Here is a 20754-nt window from a genome sequence, read left to right on the forward strand (position 1 = left end):
TTATAAAACTATCAAACTGAACATTTTGTATATTTAATTTTGTTGAATTGAAATTCAAAATAAATGAACAGACTTATTTCTTAAATCTATAGGAGCTCTCCCATCACTTAATTGCAGAAGAAATGAAGTTTTTATGGATCCTATAGAATTTTCCAACTTATGGATTTTGCTGCTGCTGATATCCTTAGTAACAGTTATATGCCTCATTTATTCAATTTCCTATAAACTGGCAATTAGATGTTCAAGTTTTTGGCAATAATTCTTCCTGGTGTGCAGTGAACTCCCTATTGCATCATTTCAGAAGGCATGTGACACTTGGCTGTTTGTCTGTTCTAGATCTTAAGGTAGATCAGTGGTTTAAGATGTTGTCAGTCAGATAAAACCATTATATATAGGGAGTGGCAAGCCGTGATTTATGCTACAAAGACCATTCTGGTTATTATGGTGTGGAAGGATGATTGGCAGGAAAAATAATAAAAATATTTAGCAAACTATCTTACATGAGCTCTGAACAGCCACAGAGGCCTGCAAGATATAGCCACTGGCTTTGTTCTGATTGTCAGGGTGGAAGCTTGGAAGGTGATTCCAAGATACTTGTAGTGATACAAGATATGATAGTGACTTGTACCCAGGAGGAGGTAGTGGAGGTGGAGTAAGGTTGGATTCTAGAAGCTTTGGAAAGATCTAGGAGTGACCAGTGTGTGAGCTGTCCAAACTGGAGCTATCACTTCCTTTTAGCAATCATGCACTTTATGGACTTCTGACTTGAATCCTATCCCTAATTTCTTAGATTCTGATATCTTGGCCAGATCTTGATTTTAAAAAATAAAGAGGTTAATTCTTACATTTTTTTTCTCAACTTAGTGGGAAAACAGAAGGGTCAGTGTACCACTAAGGAGGAGGAAAACAAAAAGCAAAATGTTTAAGAAAGCAAAATATGAATGTAGCTTGTATTGTTTTGGGGCAATTAGAAGGAGAAAATTTCATAAGCATCTGGACATTAATTTTTATGTTAACTCTTTGTATTTATTAAAACAAAGTGAGTATCCTAAGTGTAAATTTGCTGATGCTATATCTCTAGCTGCTGTTTCCTGCTTAGCTCATCTCTTAATGAAAAAATGGAACGTGTCACCACAGTTACCTGCCTTTAACCACAAATGAAGAACTAAGTTTTATTTCTTTGACAAAATGTAAGTGCCAATGATATTCACTTTTTTTCTGTTCATGTGTAACATCTTGGGAATGACCAATGACACTTTCCTACTGAGAAAGAAAACTTTTCATGGTAGTAGTAACCACAGGTTCGGTTGATTACTCACATTATTACATTAGTAATATCTTTTGCTCTATATTCACACAAGGAAAAAAGTGTTGAATGTAAAACCACAACCCCAGCTGTCAGTGGAAATGATAGTTCATTAACTACGCTGCTGCTGCCTCTGGGCCAATTCTTGGTAAGAACTATCTTGAATGTAGTTTCCAAATCAATGGATAAGAGCAAGTTGTGGCAAAAATTATATGATCCAATTGCTCATATCACTTTAAAAATAAATTGAAAAAATTAAAATATGGTTATAAATTGCATTAATAAACATACATTGAAAATTATAAAAACTGATAAAGACCTTACATATGAAATCAATTTATGCTTTTAAAAATTATTGTAAATATTGTGCTCTAAGTTATGGTAGAAATAATTTTGGTCCTCAAAGTATCAATTAAGAATTTCAAAGTCTATATTGGAGAGTTATGATTATCAAAATAACCAAGATAAGTCCTGAAAAATAATAGAATATAATTGAGTGCCTTCTAGAATATCTGAATTTATCAAATAGTTTGTCAAATTTTACAAACATCAATGAAACAAAATATATGTAAGTATAATGTGAATAAAATTATGTTAATTGCTGGTTAATGGATAGAACTAGAGAACAACATACTAAGTGTAATAAGCCAGACTCAGAAAGGCCAGGGTTGACTGTTTTCTCTCACAGGTGGAAGCTAGAGAGAAATAAAGAATTTATTAAAGGATATATAAAAATAGAAGAGAGAACAGTGGAGAAGAGGAAAGGGATTGAGGGGGAGGGAGAAGGAGTGGGAAAGAAGAGGAACTATAGAACAAAATTGACCAAATTATGCTATGTGTATATATGAATATATCACAATGAATTCCTCTTTTATGTGTAATTATAATGCACTAATTAAAAAAATAAATAACTAGAAAGAATACCAGTAAAGTAGAGAAAGGGGATCAGGGGGAGGGAAGAGGAGAGGGAAAAGGGAAAAACTGCATTTTGAATTGGAGCAAATTATGTTATATGCATTTATGAATGTCAAGATGAATCTTAGGTATAACTAATGCCCTTACAAAATCATAAAAATGGGCTGGGGTTGTGGCTCAGTGGAAGAGCGCTTACCTCGTGCATGAGAGGCACTGGGTTTGATCCTCAGAAACACATAAAAAAATAAACAAAATACAGATATTACCATGTATAACTAAAAAATATTTTTTAAAAAATTAAGTGGGTTTTCTGTTAATAATTTCTACACTGGCAAAATATAATTTCTAAAAATCTTGGGATAACTTTTTTCTCCTCAACTATCATTTCAAAGAAAGCTTTTAAAAATAAAATTCACTTGTATTTTTAACTTATATAAAAGGTGTTCCCCCAAATGTCTCTTCTGAGAGTATTGTAAAGATAAATTTTAAAATTAATCATTTTAAATTTGCTATGTAACAGGACATTTTACTTCACAGCCTAAATTATGACTATAATACCAAATGCATTACCAATTACTAGTATTCTGTAATGTGAATTGAAGCAGCTTCCAATAACAATGCTACCAGCAGAAATTTTAGGCAGATTGTAGTCAACATTTTAAAGCAAGTTCTGCCTATCTCCCATTAGCATTTCTTTCCAAATAATAAATCAATACTCTTTTAAGTGGTCCAACATTTTCATTTTGTATAATCATTTTTGAAGGAGGACTTTCAAAGATAGGTGAGCAAGTTCCTACTTATAATGACTTCACTCTATTTGTCGGAACTTTGGTTTCCTACTCACTGAGATTGAGCATATTCAATTCAGAGTCTCCTAAATTCCCTCATAGCTCTAACATCTACTGGCTCCAGGCATGTTGGCCTCTGACCAGGCATTGCATAGGTCTTGTTCATTTCCCTTTTTCTCTGTGCGTTTTTCCTTTCTCAGGAACCTTTGGCTCTATCTTTTGGTATTTATGCAGATGTAGACATCCTCTTCCCCAGGTAGTCCAGAAGGAGCCCAGAGCTCCTAGCAGGTTCCCTGGAGAGGAATGCTCTAATTACCTGCTTGAGTTCTGGAGCTCTGGGCTCCCAGCAGGTTGTTTTTTTTTTTTTTTTTTTTTTTTTAAATGTTTACAGCATCCCCACTACCATTCGCTTTGAGACCATCAGGGATAGTCCTACAGTGTGCTTTATTCCTGTTTTAAGACAGATGTACCAAAAGCTCAGGTGACCCTTCAGCTCCAGCTTTCATTTCCCTAATGGCTCTGCATTTCCTTTTCCCTGGATCCATATCCTACCTGTATCAGCTTCCAAAACCCCTTCCTCTGAATACCTTGTCAATCACCAGCAAAATTCCTTATTTTTGAGATACTTTCCGTGAACTTCACCTTCTTCTTGCGACTAACTTGAATCATCTTTTAGTGGCCTGCCTCCGAGGTACTTGTGTCTTTATGTGTCTTCTTTCCCTTTCCTCTTTTTACCCCCTGGGCCATGGAGGTAAAGGTAGTTTAAATGCCCCTCGTGTACTTCATCAGAGTTCACATCACTCTCCCTCACTTCTTCCTAAAACTCCTTAGCTTCTTTCTGCTTTAAATATCACATCATCAGACTACATTACCTACTGGTCCCAGTTGTAATCACTGATTCCTTAGTCACTCTTCCTCATTCTAGAAAGATTTTACTCACTGGTTAACTGTCACTCTCTCCAGAACCACTTCTATCACAAGCTCCAATATCTACATATGGATATATAGACAGTGCTTCAAACATGCTGGTCTCTCAATCTCATGATCTCCCTTCCATGCAGATCTTGTCCCTGAACTAACTTTAGTCAATTCTTGCCATGGGCATGCCCATGAACTTGCTCTATGACAACAACAACCCCCATAATCCCAACTTAATCAATCCTATTCTACAGTTTGCCACCATGTACCCTCCAGAACCCACTCTGGCAATAATTCAACCCCAATGAGAGGGACAATCCATTAATCTTAATATCTCCTCATTATGTGTCCTTCCATTTTGTCTTTGTGTCCCTCATTATCCAGCTTAGATTCTATGATCTCTCATTTGCCATTCTCTTCCTTCCTCATGTTCTCCTGGAAAATTCCACTCATGACTAAACTCCCTGATGCTATCTTGAGCTCTGTACATGGTAAGTTTAAGTTACAAGGAGAACTTTTTTTTTTTTTTTTAACTAGGACTTGATTTATAAACTAAGGATAGCAAGTCCTGGCAAGTGCTAATAAGCATCATTAATAACATCCTAGGCCACTCTCTGCTTGGTAGAATCCTAAATGTATGTCAATCCATTTATTCTTCATAATAGCTCTATGAAATAGGGATTATTATCTTCTTTACCATTAAGCTGAGGAAATTAAGGTTCTGAGAGTTTAAGAAGTGTGACCATGGTCACAATAATAGTGAGGTTGGAGCAAGGATCCGCTGCAATTTCAAGGGTAGGTATTAATGGTTTGAAAATTCATGTGTGAGACAGTGCTAGAGAGTTTAGAGGTGAAATAATTGGGTTATAAGAACCTTAAACTGATGGGTGCATTAATCCACCAATTAGTTGGGTGGTAATTGTAGGGCAGATAGGGTTAGTTAGAGGAGGGGGTCCCTGAGGATGTGCCTTTAGGATATATATTTTGTCCTTATTGAGCAGAGTTCTCTCTCTGCCTCTTGGGTGCCATGTTCCCAGCTGCTTTCCTCTGCCACACACTTCTGCCATGATGTTCTGCCTCACCTGGTGCCCCAAGGAATGGAGCTGGCAGTCTATGGACTGAGACTTCCGAAACTGGGAGCCCCCAAATAAACTTTTCCTCTTTAAAATTGTTCTTGTCAGGTCTTTTGGTCATGGCAATGAAATGATTAAAACAGTAGAACCCTGGTTCAGGGTTTTCTGGCCCTCTGGTATGTTACCTTCTGATTTAGGATTCACTCAATAAAATACATAAACAAAACAAAAACAAAAGCGGAAAGTAAAGGTAGATGTGTTTATGCAGTAATATTAAGTGCGACCCATGTAGGGAGCTAGCAATCTAAGTACTGTAGGCAGGCTCCCTGATGGTGGCTTCTTGGACCCATCTTTACATGTAACCAGCATGCAATGCTTCATAAGCTCACTGTGCAGATCCTATGATGTGCAAACTATGATGTCTCCTCTAGTTTCACCCCCACTGTTAAGTGGAACTTTTCTCCTTTCTCTCATGGCAGAGCTCCATGAGTAGAGCACTTCTGTTCGTTTTCCACCCACTCTCTCACTCAGTTGCTCTAGGTGGGGACTCACTTGATAGCTGTCTGGGAGACAAATAGGATGTGCATATTCCAGCACCTTATTCTGCTCTTTTCTTTTCCTTCTGGTGGGGATGTGGGGGCCACATGTAGAGAAGGCACGTTCCGTTCTAGCCTGCCACTAGAGGTCATACTTCCCTATACATACATACATATACACATACCATAGTTTGGATATGAAATCTTCCCAAAGGCCCATGTGTTAAAGGCTTGATATCCAGATTGGCACTATTGGAAGGTAATAGAAACATTAAGAGGTGGCATCTAGTGGGAGAATTTTAGGTCACTGGGCAAATGCTCTGGAAGGAGGTAGAGACCTTGAACCCTATCTTTTGCTTCCTAACCATGAGGTGACAGTTTTGCTCTGCCACATGCTTCTGCCATGATGTGTTGCATCATCAAAAGCCTCAAAGCCATAAGGCCAACTTATCATGGGCTGAAACCTCCAAAACTGTGAGCCAAAATGAAACTTTTCTTCTTTATAAATTGATTGTCAGGTATTTATTATAGTGACATAAAGCTATAACACATATATATGATTCAGATTAATTTGTAAATTAGGCACAGTAGTAGATTAGCAACAGTTACTAATAATAATATAAAATGGAACAATTACAGAACAGTAATATAGAAATTATGTGAAAGTGATCCATATCAAAATATCTTTTTGTACTTTGATTCTTTCACTTAAAGGAAGCATATTCAAATTTTCAGCATCACTTCTTTTGCACTATAGGGCCATTATTAGGTAAAGCAAATGTTACTTGAGCACAAGCACTGCAATAACTAATAGTCAATCTGATAACGAAGCTAGCTACTGACTAACAGCTGGTACCATATTGGGGGTGGATATGCTAGACACAGGGGTGATTCATATCCTGGACAAGATGAAGTGGGATGGTGAGAGATTTCAGCATGCTACTCAGACAGCATGTAAATTAAAACTTACAAATTTTGTATTTCTGGAATTTTCCACTTAATATTTTCAGATCATCATTAACTGTGTTAAATAAAATCATGGAAAGTGAATCATGGATAAGACATTACTAAATTAGAAAATTTTGTTAAATAAGCACTGGAATCTCAGCAATATATGTATATGTATGTATGTGTATATATATATATATATATATATATATATATATATATATATTACTGTAACACCAGACTAGAAAAATAACATAAAGGTCATGTTTAAAATTCATGCACTTTAAGCCAAATATTGTAAAGATTACCTTTCCAAATGACTTCTGCCTCCAGCTTGGCTTCCAGGAAATTAATATCTTTAGGAAATAATTTCTGGAATAGGACAGATAGAGTTGTGTTAACCTCACTCAGCAGGACCACATCATATAAGCTGGTCATCTGGGCCATGTTCACATACATAAAATGAATGGACAGTTGCTTTTGTTTGCTTCAACATATCCTTATTGGCCACCAAAGTAGTTTCCTCTGGGGAGATAGATCTCAGATGGGTAAATAACCAGAACACAGAATGCCCTAGAAGTGGTCTAACCTATGAGGAAATTGATTGTTTGAAAGGGGTCGGGGTGGGGTAGGGTAAAGAATATAAAGAGAAGCCAGGATCAAGGCTGAATGAGCTATAAACTTTTCATGGGCTGGACTCCCGAAAGGACAGGAACTGCTAATAAGAAGAACCAGAGGTTTATAAAATCCATGTCAATAGCCCTAATGAAACTTAAGTCTGTACATTATCTTTTCCTTATATTAAAAACTTATCTTATTCATTAATCATTTGTAGTAAATTATATTTCACATCTATTAAGTGCCATGATAGGTTGGAAAAAAAGGAGAATAAGATAAAATTCCTAGTCCTGAAAAACCTCCTAGCTTGGTTGAGCAAACCTACATATCAACAAAATTACAATACAATATGATAAGTACATGGTTGAGGCATGCACAATATACTAAAGAAGCACAGGAGATGAGAACTGTGTCCAGCCTGCGTGAGAAGGCAAAGACTTCCTGAAAGAGTTGATTTCCAAGCTGTTCTGAAAAGCAGAAGTGATAGAGAGGGTTCAGCATGAGCTGAGAACTGAAATCCACATAGTAATGCAGGAGCTCAAGTGTGAGTCAGAGGATGCTGAGATGAGGTGTGCAGAAGTTAATAAATGCTTTCTGTCATCACAATAAAGAACTGCTACTTGAGGACAGGTGTAACATTCATCTTCCAGGGGGGAAAAATTTCTAGCAAATGGAGTTGAGAGGGCCATGAGCAGAGACTGAAAGTTGGTCAGGGTTCAGGAAAGACAACAAGCCTATTTTCAAGGATGGGCAGAAATAAAAACATGGACAGATTAGGAGATATAATTGGCATGTTATATTTAAGTCAATGTAAAAGGTTTCCTCTTGGGGGACTGTGAATTGATGCCACCAAGGAGAAAGAACATAAGAGAAGGTGGCTTAGGGTAGACAGATTATGTTTGAGTTGTCTCTGTACAATAACTGCTTTGAGAGCCACCCTGCCCCTGGCATCCTTGTTTGTTAGTTTCTAAGTGTAACAGTCAGGATTTGGCCAGGAAAACAGAAGCCACTTTAGGTATTTCATGTAAGTCAGGTTTTAAAGGACTGCATGTGTGTCAATATTGTAGGGAGCTTCATTGAACTGTGTAGTTCTTAAAATTTGCCCCAAGCAGATGTGAATTTCAAGAACCTTGGAGGCTCCTTTGAACCATTTCAGTATGCAGTACTAATGCGGGTAGTTCTCAGGAAGCTTGCCTGGAAGCTACTTTGAACCTTACATCTGTCCATGTGCCTACCTATAGAGAATAATGGCCTCCCCTTGCCTCTGCCTTCAAAATTTCCTGCAAGTGCCTTAATTGGTCAGCTCTGCCCAGGAATATGCAGAGAAGAGAAGTCTGGGAAATGTAGTTTCTAGCTTCATTGTACCACAGGGGAGACCTTAGAATGGTTTGGGGGTTCTGCAAGACTGACATCAGAAAACTCAGATTTATCACTCAATTCTTATTGAAAATTCTGATTTATGATTCAGAGACAGTTGATTAGCCAAGAAGTAGAGAAAGATGGAGAAAGAAAAAGGAAAGAAAATGTGCACAGAATGGTGGATTTGAAATATCATGTAGCCCATAGCCACAGAAATGGAGAGACTCTCTTGAACAATTGCTGAACTTCCTGCTTTGGATTCTCTGAATAAACCTGGGTCTTTAGAATAATCTCCCTCTCATTCCTCTCCCCACCTTAATATAGCTTAAATTGATTTATGATTCTTTTAAACAAAGGAGTCTTTAGCAATATAGCATCTGATCAGGGATGTCTACACAGCTGTGGGAGGGATGCATCAGGTTCTGGAGAGAGGCCTTTCCTGGAGGTAGAGAATTAGCATATAGAAGCAGTAGAACTGTGAGAATGAAGCAGCTTGGGCAATGGTTCTTACTCAAAGGTGAATAATAATGTGGATACTGAGAGAGCTACAAGTGGATTTTGTCCTTTTTATATGGGGTACAGTGTGATTATCAACTGTCTCTTAAGCAATCATATATTAGTGCTGATACAAAAAAGAAAATCAATGTTTTATGAACAAATAAGTAAAATTAGAGTGTGAAATATGGAAGCATGAATAAGGTGGATAAATATATAAATAAACACATTTTTAAAATTATTTATTTTTTAAGTTGTATTTGGACACAATACCTTTTATTTATTTATTTATTTATATTGGTTCTGAGGATCAAACCCAGGACCTTGCATGTGCTAGGCGAGTGCTCTACTGCTGAACCACAACCCCAGCCTGATAAATAAACACATTTCTTATTTGATAAATGATATATTTATTTGGAGGAATGCTTTTTAAATCTTGATGTTGGGCATGCTACTTGATAATGAATTAAAAGTATCCAATTTTGAGGTTCTTTCTCATGACAACTAACAATAATTATGAGTTTAGTTTTTGTTTGGCTTTGAAAATGCTATGTATTTTTATATACTGGGTTATAAAATTTAAAAACTGCCAATTAGAACTGGGTATGATTGTACTTCCCTGCAATCTCAGGCAGGAGGATCGCAAGTTTGAGGCTAACCTGGGTAATATAGTGAGACCCCATCTGAAAAGTAAATAATAAAAATGAAAATTGACAATTAAATTTTAGTATTTAAAAGATAATGTTGCTGTCATCAAAGCAATATTTTCATAAAAATTATTTAATATGGTTAGTAGAGAGGATCTGAATATTCCCCACAAAAAATGTTCCTAACACATTTCTTTGAGATAATACATATGTAAATTACCCTGATCTGACCATTACACATTGTATACATATATTAAAATATCACATTATATGCTATGAATATATAAAATTATTTTGTGTCAATTAACAAACAAAATATATTTTAAAAAATAAAAGAATTTTTTTAGGAGGAAGATACATTCCTATTTTCAACAAATAAAAATCTCAAAGCTGTAATAAATGTTTAATTTATACATTAATGCTAAAATATGATTCTGAATTGACAGAATATGTGTATAAATAATAAATAATCACTTTTTATTGCGAAGTGGTTTGTAAATTAAATGTACATGATGGGCCTAATTATTTGTCTTCCAGCACTTTTCCTTCTTCCACGTAACCTGGCTTTTATTTTATACATGATTTTTGGTAGGAGCAGAGGGAGTCACCATCTTTTCATGTAACTTCATAGGAAATTGCTCCTAAGGTGGGCAACAGACTTGGGCCCCTCCTCCAGAGTGGTACTCTTGTTACAAGTGATGAACCCACATTCACACATCATAATAACCCAAAGCCCATGGTTTTTATTAGGGTTTGCTCTTGATGTGTCACTTTCTATGGTTTTGAAAAATTGCATAATAACGTGTTCATTATAGTATTATACTATACTGTATATACTATAGTATACACTATACTATATATATGGAACTATACCATACTGTACTGTATGCTGTGCCTTGTCATCCCTCTCCCGGATCACTGATCTTTCTTTTCTAGAATGTCATATGGTTGGAATCATGCACTGGGTAGCCTTTTTAGACTGGGGTCTTTCACTTAGCAATATACATTTTAGGTTCCTCCATGTCTTTTCATGGCTTGATAGATCATTTCTTTTTACTCTTGAATAAAATTCCATTGTACAGAAAAACCACAATATATAACCAAGCACCTGCTGAAGATACCTTGGTTGTTTCCAAGTTTTGGCAACTATAAGTAAAGTTGTAAAAACATCCATGTGCAGGTTTTTGTGTGGACATGACTTTTCAATACTTTTAGGTAAATACTACGGGATGCAATTGCTGGATCATGTGGTGAGAATTCACTTATTTTGGTAAGAAACCACCAACCCATCTTCTAAAGAGGCTATACCACTGAATGAGAGTTCCTGTTGCCCATCTCCTGTCCAGCACTCGGTATTATCCTTGTTGTTTATAGTTGTATTTCCGCAGGGATATGCTACAAAGCGCAACAAGTGTTTGAAGGGTTTGTGCTGTATTTCAAACTGCAATTGGAAAAGTTTTTTTTGGGAGTAGAAGTATGTTAAATATGTTATTTTGGAGGAATGTTGTGAGCCCAGTTTCCTTCCAACTAGAAGATTCTGCTTTGTGGGAGCAGATATTGTGTTATGTCATCAAGAGAAGCAGAGACAACAGCCAAATATGATCTGGTTCTACCTGACCTTGAGGCCTTCCCTCTCTTACCATGATATCTGTGTCCTTCCAATAAATACTTTCCCAACAAAGTAATGTGGCTGCAATGTTCATCTTGTGCTACCCAGAAAGTCCTGAGAAATGTAATTGCTTAGTGTACTGATACTGACATTGAAAAATAAAGGAAATAATGAAAACTGAAAAAAATTAGAATTAAGGTAAACTTCCAGAGATTGCTGATGCTGCCATGTCTTGCCCAGACCTCTCAGCTACCTCCTTTTCAGTCCTATTTGCTCCCTTTAACTCTAGCAACTTACTATTCTTGACCTGAAAATTCTTTCTGTCTCTGTGTGGAGAAGGTTGGAAATGTGGGGGCTGATGTATTTGGAGGAACCCTTAGACAATTGTGAAAAGAGTGGAGGATAAATAGCCCAGGTTCTTCCCCACTTCAGTGGGACCACTTTGCAGTGGCTTCTGTGCCATCACCCAGAGACATTAGTGAATTGAATTCCAATTCCCACTGTGCCTTCTGTTGTTAACTACTCTCTACAGACTTCCTTCCCTTCCCTGAACCATGTCACTTCTTCCCTACTAGTGCTTCCTAGAATCACCTCTGAAATGATCCTGTCTCAGGCTCTGCTTCTGGGATAACCCAATTTAAGTTTCTCTATATAATATACTTCAATTGAACATGAACAAATATATTAAAAATGAAGAAATATACAAATACAACCTATTGTAAATCAGGTAGTAGAAGAAAAGCTACTTCAAAATTATGAACACATATTGTGCTTAACACATGCCAAGTATTGTTCCAAGTGTTTCACATACAACTCTGATTCTTACAAAACCTCTGTGTGAAGATGCTGTTATTGTCAGCCAACTCTAGAGAGTTCAAGGAACTTTCCCAGTTTCACATAAATGGTAAAAGAAGGATCCAGGATTCAAATTCAGTCTGGCTCCTAACATCTTGGAAACAACTAAGAAATAACTTTAGAAGATGATTTATCAGTAATGCCAAGATATCATGTAGGTATTGTATATAATTATTGTTTATATAGATACATAGCACTATTCATACATATAAACCTACATACATATAAGTAGTTCTAGAAATAAATTTGAAATCACTATAATCTAAGGATTAGAAGGTTACCACAAAAATAGTAGTGATGAGATGAACATTCCTTAAAAATCCTTTAAAATTAATGCTTCTCAATCAGTTGTTCATGAAAGTGATTTGTCATCAATATCTAACAGTGAATGACCACTTGCAGAGATTCTGTGATTGGCAGTAGTACAATCATTAGGTAAACAGAGGGAAGGTATAGTTGGAAGCTAGCATTACCATGCATCATGAGATACCATCCTGTTCCCAGTATTGGTCTGACACTAAACAACTGAGGTCTCTTTGAATGGCATCCTGGATAACTGGTCTCATGGGCTCCATGCACCAAGTCTGGCAGTCAAGAGTCATTAGGTACTTCATGCAAAGCACTGAACTGGAAATTTGGGGATAGACACAGTGCGTGCTTTTTAGGACATTAATAGGGAGACACACAAATGAAGATAACTTGAATTTTATGTTTTTATGAGGAAAGCTTCAGGTTCACTTATGCAAGATAGTTCATATGGATTTTCACAATTTGGCACAATTTCTACACTGGCTTCATCTGTTGCAACTCTGGCAGAGAATATGGTTCCTCAGAAGAGAGAAGAACAAAACAGTCAGCCTGGGAGCTCTGCAGGTGGTTTATAGTTCTTCAAACAAGAGGAAGTCAAAAAGCCTCCTGATTATAACAGAGTGCCCTGCCCTCTGCAGAGACTAGAAAGTCTGTGAGCACATCCCCCTCTTCATGTGCTGGGTTGAGGAGAGAGGAAGTATGATGTCAGTGCCAGGAGGGGAATAAGAGTGATTTCCTTCTTCTCGGGTGACCCACAGGAAGGCAATGGGAAGTCAGGTCAAAATTGGCTTGACACCTCTGTCCTGGGAAATCCTATCAGATGACTAAAAGAAAACCTAAGCCTCTAAGGTGCTGCACTAGGCCAAGAGATGGGAGGCACCTTGGGGGAAACCCCTGACCACAGGCCAATAGAACAGAAGGTAGCTAGTCTTGCTGAAAAACCAACTAGAAAAAAATACTTCAAATTCCACCCGAGGTGACAAGAAATATTTCCCAGTCTTGAGTGTTTTCACTTTCCTAATAGAACAGACTAAGTGTATTTGTAGTATGTAGTTTAGATTTCCCCTCTGGTGGTAGATCTTTTTTTCCCTTTGTATGAAGAAGATAAGGTGTCAATGAAACACATTTGTTGTTGAACAGGCTTCCTAATGAAATCATAACCGTGACCAGCATTTTAAGTTGTGATCTATGATTCTAATTAGCAAATGATGTTTCTAATTTTCAAATAAGGCAAGCCACATATCATTATGTTTGGGGACACCAAATATTAATTAAAGAAATTGATATGTGTTTCAAGTTGCTTGGAGTAATAAATCTGTGCTATTAATCTCAAAGAGGCAAGATGATTTGTTGGACAAAAAAGATAAGAAATTTAGCTTATTAATCTAGCATTGGGGTATGTTGCCTTTCAAAATTAAAAGAATAGACAAAACTTTTAAATGTCATTACAGATTTTTGTGGAATCATAAAACTTACTGTTAAGCAAGCAAACAAACCAAGAGAAAAGGAATAACATCAGAATGTAAAAAAAATTAAAAGTTTGATGAATAGAAAATAAACAAAGTGGCCTCATTGGTTCCTCAAATTAAATAGGTCTTAGGAAGGTAAATCTAAATGAAAATATATGAACAGGCTTCAATGTTACAGTAAATATGAAGGAAATAGGCTTCAGAGCAATAAAAGTATGAATATAGATATTTCTTAATCAAGTTAAAATGGTAGTTAAGATATGTGGTTTCAATAGCTATTAGTTAAACTAATATGGCTATATATTTTAGTTTAGGCAATATACTTCCTTAAGTTAAGGCATAACTTGTGTTAGTTAAGATAATATTTGTTAGGGTAATATTAATGAAGTTTAGTGAGTTTATATAGCTAAGGTAATACTAAAGCCCCCCAAATGTAAAATGACTTAAACCTAGCAGTAGTTTATTTCTTGCATGTAAAGTCCAAATTGGACATATCAGAGCAGCAGGTATCTCCTCTAAGCAGGACCAGGACCTTTTCCTTCTGTGGCTTCACCATCTTTACTACTTGGACTGTGAGGTCACTGTGCATATTTGCATCAGGCTGGTTAATGGAGAAAAGCACAAGTGATGGTCCACCATGGTGAGACATATCTCTTCTGCTGAGGAGCTGGAACTCAATCATATGTCCACATGCAACTGAAAAGGAATCTGGGAGGTATAGGTGAGCTCTGTACCAGGCAGAAGAAACAGGTTTGATAACAAGCCAGTTCTGTACTCAAACTCATCCCAGATAAAAATGTACATAAGATAATTCAGTATATGAGCAGTCTCTGCATTGACTGCATTGATGAGTGGACTTTTAAGTTTTTTCCCCCCATCATTAGATTCTTAACAGGATCAAGACATTTCCTAGAAATAAAATATTAAAAATATATTTTATAAATTCTACTCAGTTTTTGACATTTCACAAGCTATTCTGAAAATTCCTATTAAGGTCATTCTTCCACCTTTTTAGCAACCAAGCATCTTCCTCTTTTCTCCTTGCCCCCTAGTTTTCTTTTGGAGATTCTTATCACCTTTGACACTCATGGTCAGGCTGGGCTAGTAAGTCATGAAATCTAAAGGGGTACTGGAAGACGCTTCTACCTCATAGTTTGTCAGCTCAGTAGGATTAGTGCCACAGGGCAGTCAACTGATCCATGATCAGTTAATTAGACTTACTTCCTATGGTTTGATCCTGGAGCAGAGTGGCACAAAGACCGGAAAAAAAAAAAACAAAAAAAAAAAAACAAAAAACAAACCACTAGAACTTACCAATTCCGAACTGGATGGTGTCCTATAGGAGGGTTGAATAGTTTCTGGGGCTGAGACTTAAGATTTTGAATATGATTCTTCAACTTTGTCTTCCATCTTTGAGTTCCTCCATATTCCTTTATTAAGTGTGATCTTTAGATAAAATAATCAATGTTGTTTTTTTAAACATGTGAATAAAGAACTCTAAATTATATATTAGGTAAGACAATCTTTTAGGACTTGAATTAGACAGCAGCCACTAGCTTGGTTGGAACAGGATAGTTAAGAGCACACCACACCTGGTTTAGTCACTTATTAGCTTAAAGATTTTAGATAAGTTGCTTATCCTCTCTGAACTTCATTTTTCTTCTCTATTAAATGAAAATAAACTTGATTTTTCTCAGAAAATTAAAATTTTCAGAATTAACCAATCAAGTCCCAAGTTCATTTCTGAGAACATTTCAATGAAATTGACATAGGTGCATTAAAATAGGTTGGAAATCACAATCTGGAGCTTATTATATTATTTATTAGCATTAATTGTAATTGCTGATGATATCATTAATAGTATTAGTGACTATTATCACTAATAGTCCACTTACTACTTTTCTCAAAAAAATAGAACTCTAAAAACATAAATATTTATTTTCAAATTACCATGAGTGGTATATTTGTTGTTCAATTTAAGTGTTGCATAAATGGGCCAATGGGACATATGAGAGCATGAATATTTACTTATTTTGTAGGCAGCTGTTATTTACTATTAGGAACTAGTTTTTTTTTTCCTGGCAGAAATATTTGGTTACAAAATGCTTATTCCTAAACTTTATGATTCTGGAGCCAAATACATATTTATTGAGTCTTTATGCTAAGTTTGAAAGTCTTCAATCTATGTATTGTTTTGAACAATAATAGCCTAAGCTAATCTGGGAAATTATAATGTATAGCCCCTGCAAAATCTCAAACTAAAAATATCAGGACTTGTGGGAACAACTAAGGCTGGGACAGTATAGTTGCCATGGTCCAGATATGGCTTACGTGTGTCCCCTAAAGGTTCATGGGTCAGAAGCTTTCTCCTCAGTGTGGCAGTGTTAGGAAGGGAAATTTTTAGGTGGTAGGACCTAGTGGAAGGATCTTCGGTCAATTAGGATCATACCCTCCAAATGGAATGTAGGGTCCCAGCCTCTTTCGGGCTTCCTTTCCCAATATGTGATCTATTCCTCTTGTTCATGGTCCCACTATTGCCATCTGCCATGTGTCAAGTAGGGCCCTCACCAGAACTTTCAGGTGAGGTGCTTTCAGGCTCTGTGAGCTAAACAAACCTCTTTTCTTAATGAAGTTAGCCTACTTAGATTATTTTGTTATGATAATGAAAAATACTCTTGACTAAAATACTATTCAATACTTCTTGAACTTTATGATCAATTATCAATCATTGACAAAAGCAACAAAAATCCTAGTCAAAATATAACACTGATACATCTGAAGGGGATGTCTCCTCCTATTATCATAGTGAATCAATCTTTTGCAGCCTTACAACTTGGACTGCTGCTTTCTTCTTTGAGATGAAGGGCCTGAGGTCATTTACTCCCAATACAGAAAATTTTCATCCCAATTAAAAATCCCATCTGAGATGTAGCCATTTTCATTGATCCATTGTTTTTAAACATGAAGGAAGGTCTTTCCAGTTTGTACTTTTTGATTTTAAGAGTTGAAAGTTTAGCAATTTTGAATCCACGAAACCAACTACTACTTGTTTTAAATTAAAACACTTCTGTAACTTTTTGTTTTTTTCCTTAATAACTTCAAATATAACTAAGGCTTTTACCTGTGAGAAAACTGGTATTTAAAACATTAACTAACCTGCTAGAAAAATCAAGTGTGAACCAAATTGAATTACACATTTTATTAATATCGTCTTCCTATAAACCAGCTGAATAGAAGTAATCATGTAAGAAAACTCCATAATCCTCACAGAACAAACTGTATAAAAGAAAAAAATACAACAAAATATTGTGCAACAAAATAGTAATTTTGTCCAAAGAGAGGTTTGATGTAAATTCTAAGTCCTGGGAATTTCCTGCCTAACAAGAGCCTCCTTGTTTACCTGAGGGTATTAGGTCATGCTGATAGTCTAAGCTATGTAATTTATGGTGGGGAACTTAGCCTACAAACTATCAGACTAGCCTCTGGAAGTGCAGGCCATCAACAATGTCTATGTGAGCAAGTTCAATAAAATCTCTGGACACCAAGTCTTGGTGGAGCTTCCCTGGTTGGCACTACTCCATGCATATTGTTAGACACTACCAGGAAAAGTTGGCATTGTCTACTGCTACTTTGGCAGAGGACAACTGAAGGCTCTAATCTTGGAATTCTCCTGGACCTTGCTCTATATGCTTCTTTTCTCTCCCATTTTAACCTGTATTCTTATGCTGTAATAAATGATAATCATAAATGACGATCAAAAATATAAAGAGTTTGCTGAGTTCTGTGAGTCCTTGTAAACTATGGAACATGGGGTGATCTTGGAGGTCTCCAAAGTTGCAGTTGGTTAAGAAAGATGGTCTTGGGGACTACTAAATTTTACAAATAACAAAGGCTTATAACAAAAGGCCTATAACAAAAAGTTAGCAGCTCTCTGGTCCTTGTGTTTCCATTCCTGAAACACTTTTCTCTTTGGAAATCACTTTCAATTTATTTAGTTTCAATTCTTAGCTCAATTTCTTACTTCTACATAACTAAAAAGTTCTTACACTGGTTGGGTGTGGTGGTGTGTGCCTATAATCCCAACAGTTTAGGAGGCTGGCAAATTCAAGGGCAGCCCCAACAAATAAACAGGGCCCTGTCTCGAAATAAGAAATGAAAAGAAGCTGGAGATGTGGCTCAGTGGTAAAGTACCTCTGGGTTCAATCTCCAGTATTAAAAAAAAATGTTACCCTGAATTTTCCTCATTTTAGGTGGTATCTATAAACTTCCTACAATAAAGCATTACCTTGGCTCAGAGTTAGAAAGAAAAAATCACAAGACACAATTTAACTAACAGAGGTTGTGATATGTTTTATAGCTTGTGCTAGGAAGGAGCCTAGATCTGGATACTGGAAGACACTTGTAACGTGGATAAACATTTATATTGAATTCTCAATAGATGTCCACCATTGCACTATTATACACATTGACATAATTTAAACTCATGGAATCTTTTCAGACATCTGCTATTTATATCAACTTTTTATAGATGAGGAAACTGAAGCACAGTGAAGCTCAAAGTCAACACTGAGGATAAAATCATGATTGAATTCCTGCAACCCGACTCCAGAAACTTTGGACTTAACCACTGAGTCATTTTGCCTTTTTTGTGGAAAAGTTTATTGGAAAGTGATTTTGTGCTAGACATGTATGTTAGGAACACAGAAAAAATCTGAAGCAATTTGTATCAAAATGCTGATAGTGTTTGCCTATCAGTAGTGAAATTGTAGGTAATATTTCTCTCTCTCTCTCTTTTTTTGATTCTGAGGTTTGAACCCAGGGCACTTACCACTTGGCTACACCCTCAGGCCTTTTTGTATTTTATTTATAGACAGGATCTCCCTGAATTTTTTGGCATTTCGCTAAGGTACTTAAACTGTTGAGGCTAGTTTTGATCTCAGCTTAAACTGCTGAGGCTTTTGAAGTGTTGATCCTCCTGCTTCAGTCTCCCAAGTCATTGGGATTATATATATATGTGTCAGTGTACTGGGCCTGGTTTTATTTATTTTTTAACTTGAAAAACAATATAATTTTTAAACTATTTCTATTAAACAATTAATGGATGGAAATTTGTTTCAGGTACTTCATGAATAGGTATAGGGATTGGGGACACAGTAATAATGATGAAGAAAAACTTAATCTTGAGATCATCATGGAGTCAGAATTTCTATGCAAAGGAATTCTAGGAATTCCTAGGAAAAAATGTGAATCTGCCAGTCTGCTATTAGAAACTTTTATGACAAAGGGTAAATAAATTTCCTATGAAAAAGTGGCATTCCTAGGAACACCCTGAGAAAAACTCACACGTTGAGAAAAAAACTCTTATTTTGAGATCATTGGGGGAAAAAGTCATATGGCCTGGAAGTTTAAGTTTTTTTTAAGTATAAGCTCAAAGTATTATTCCTCATCTGTTCTTAAAATTCTCTGTATTTTTCAGTTTAATTAAAATTTACAGTTAAAATTTAATCTAAATTCAAAACTCAAGTCATCAGCAAAATCTCCCAACTTTCCTATCATTCAGAAAATTATCCTCTTTGAATTCCTATATCAATCAGTTGGAGCCTCTACCTTATGTATTTTTAGTAATGTCTTATAGTTAAAATTAGTTAATCTTATTCATAGAAAGGAAATGTTAGAAATAGAAACTTATCATTTTCTGGATCTAACTTCATTTTAAAGATGACGTAGTTGAGGTGTCTGGCATGGATAAAGACTTTGCTCAAAATTCCACATCCCATCAATAGCAGATCCAGGACCAGAATTTGGGACTCCTTTTTAGGTCAAAGTTCTTTCTCTTATATTACTTTACACATTATAATTGTTTTTATCTCTAATACTGATTTTCTTGGAGGAAGAGATCATGTCTTTCACTTCTTTGTAAAAGAATTGAGATAATTCACTGAGAAATCTAAGAGGCATGTCAATAAGTAATCCTTTGTTTCAAGAATGCAACTGGGAAATGAAATTCTGATGAAGTAGTATCTATGGGGATTTCAGTATTAATATCTGGATGGTGAAGAATGTCATGATTTACTGGTGACATATTATCAGTATAAGAAATGGAAGGTATACATGTCAAAATGTGTTTGTTTGTTTTCTCTCTTCCTAATAACAATTCATCTTAATTCTATGTAAAAATAGCCATGGAGAAGAAAAAGAGGATCTGGATCTTTATCCAGTAACTGGAGCAGGGGATTAACCCTAGCTATTCATGTGGTAATACATGCTCCTACAAAATTATCTCACTGTAACTTATTTATAAATCCTTAAAGCTATGAGCATGTAGTCTGTGTTGAATAAGGACGTACAAACTGATTGCAATTAGTGTATAAACAAATATTTTCACAACAGAGCTTTCTATCTTTCTTCGGTAACCCTGTGACAAGTACTTTGTAGGTAATCCTTAAGGAACAAAAACACGACCTTTGAAGTGGGACCACGAATCTCTAGATTTCAATGCACAACCTCATCTGAGGTCAAACTGAGAATATTATAAATTGATGATTGACCTCCATAAATATAATGTCTTCTATATTCTCCGATCCATACCTCAAAGTTGCCCAGTGGGCCGAAAAAGAAAAAGGGGAATTCAGAAAACTCTCCTTTAACATACAGGATTTTACGAGTCAAATTGTGGGGAAAATCTGACTCCGTGTGGACTTCCATTGTACATGTCACTCTTCTTCCGTAGGCTCAGCTCAAATGGCGTCAGGAGTTCCAGGAGCCGAAATAGCGTGGGGGCATGGATCCGATATTGACTCATACTGAGTGGAAGAAATCAGCACCAAAGTCTGGATGAGATCATTTGGTTGTGAGTGCTAGGGAAGTGACTGCTAATCACAGAGGAAAAGGGCAACCAATGTGTAAGTT

At 36.1% G+C, this 20754-nt stretch overlaps 1 protein-coding gene across 7 annotated transcripts in view; it reads left to right on the forward strand.

Moving 5' to 3' along the window:
* Il26 (interleukin 26) overlaps positions 1-20754 on the forward strand; it is a 63314-nt gene that overhangs the window by 37939 nt on the left and 4621 nt on the right. For 5 of the 7 annotated variants that reach the window (XR_013440494.1, XR_013440498.1, XR_013440495.1 and 2 more), the window contains one exon: positions 20576-20747. The gene's annotated coding sequence lies outside the window, so the exon portion shown is untranslated. Of the gene's footprint in view, positions 1-10818; positions 15146-20575; positions 20748-20754 lie in introns of those variants that run through there. The other 2 variants (XR_013440499.1, XR_013440496.1) reach the window with 1 other exon arrangement.

This window comes from Ictidomys tridecemlineatus, chromosome 6, assembly GCF_052094955.1.
Source record: "Ictidomys tridecemlineatus isolate mIctTri1 chromosome 6, mIctTri1.hap1, whole genome shotgun sequence".
In the NCBI taxonomy this organism is placed as follows: domain Eukaryota; kingdom Metazoa; phylum Chordata; class Mammalia; order Rodentia; family Sciuridae; genus Ictidomys; species Ictidomys tridecemlineatus.